Genomic DNA, 1,554 nt, shown 5'->3' on the forward strand with positions numbered 1-1,554 from the left:
TAGGGGGGGGGGATTATTTCAATTTGATCACTAACAATGAAAAATAATAAAAAAATCAATTAAACTTGGGAATTATTTTTTAGATAGATAAATAGTGAAGAATGTGAGGTTTGAATCATAGATATGAGATGGAGTATTACAAAGATGTCATTATTATAGGACTATCGCTCAAACCATAGTCCTCAAACCCTAATTGAGACTTATTGGAATGGACACTAGAAAAAACCTGGTGTATAAAAACACCAAGTCATATTTTAGTGTATTTTTCTTCTTCAAAATGATATAATTTTCATTAAATTGTATTTATATGATAGGATTTTTCAAGTCATTTTATAAGGCTTTTTTATGGTAAAATATCATGTGCAAGTTAACAAAGAAAAATTATGTCTAAGAATAACGTTAGAGATACAAATTATTTTACAAAAATTTTACGAAATGTTTATGTGGTGAGTGATGATTGGTAAATGAAAATGTGATATTAATGTTGGGCCTAAATGAAAACCATTAAGAAGTTGATCACATCAGCATTTTGTAAAAATGTTGTAAAATAGTTTGTGACTGTAATTTTACTCTTATGTCTAAACAGGTTCTAATTATAAGTTACGTGAATATCTATTGTTGAGGGATGCTACGTCTACAATATTTTTACAACAAATCACAGGTGGTTAGTTGTTATTGGTTCAAATTTAAACCTAACACTAAGATTACTTTTTTGACCCAACAATAACAACCAGTAACAACCTGCTACTTAGAATTTGTTGTAAAAATATTGTAAATATATCATTTCTCTATATTGTTTTTAATCAATAGTGATCCATTAAAAAAGTATATTCAAATTTTCAAACCATTCAAAATTCAAGAGTTTTTTTTTTTTAAATCACCACAAAAATTAAAGGAAGAATTATACAATTAACCATAACTTTACAAGGTTGCCAAATTTTGGTTTAATTTTGAAAATTCAATTGGACAATATAAATTCGTAATGAAACATCTAGAAAACTGCGAAAAAAAGAGAAACCACCAAAAACGCCCACCGTGGGGCTCGAACCCACGACCACAAGGTTAAGAGCCTTGCGCTCTACCAACTGAGCTAGACGGGCTATATGTTGCGTACTCCTCTATAATACTTAATATACCTATTTTGAATGTGTCTTTTTTCTTAAAACAGACGTTTCTTTAGAATGTTTTTCGTTTAAACTATTCTAATTTCCCCCCCTCTAGTTGTCTCTCAACCCCCTTTAACGACCGCATTAAGCTAATAGGATATATATATATGTGTATGTATTTACCCTTAAAATTTAAATATATTACATATTGTAGTGTAAGATGGGAATTCTAAAGATTCATGGAAAATTGAAAGCGAGGTTGGCTCAATATAATTGGTGATAATTCTAAGTCTTTGTATTTAAATGTCAATTAAATAAATTTATTTAATATTAATGAAATCATGGTAAATTTGACGAATTAAAAAAATAATTTGATGAATTAATATTTTAATACTAACCAAACAAAAGTTAATTTCATTAGAGAATCAAATATTATAGTTTAATAATA

General features: G+C 27.7%; 1 non-coding gene across 1 annotated transcript; it reads right to left on the reverse strand.

Moving 5' to 3' along the window:
• Window positions 1-1,027: 1,027 nt before the first annotated feature.
• On the reverse strand, window positions 1,028-1,100 carry TRNAK-CUU. Its single transcript has one exon. It is a non-coding gene; the product is annotated as a tRNA-Lys (tRNA).
• Between the last annotated feature and the right edge of the window lie 454 nt (window positions 1,101-1,554).

This window comes from Quercus lobata, chromosome 2 (genome assembly GCF_001633185.2).
Source record: "Quercus lobata isolate SW786 chromosome 2, ValleyOak3.0 Primary Assembly, whole genome shotgun sequence".
Taxonomy (NCBI): Eukaryota; Viridiplantae; Streptophyta; class Magnoliopsida; order Fagales; family Fagaceae; genus Quercus; species Quercus lobata.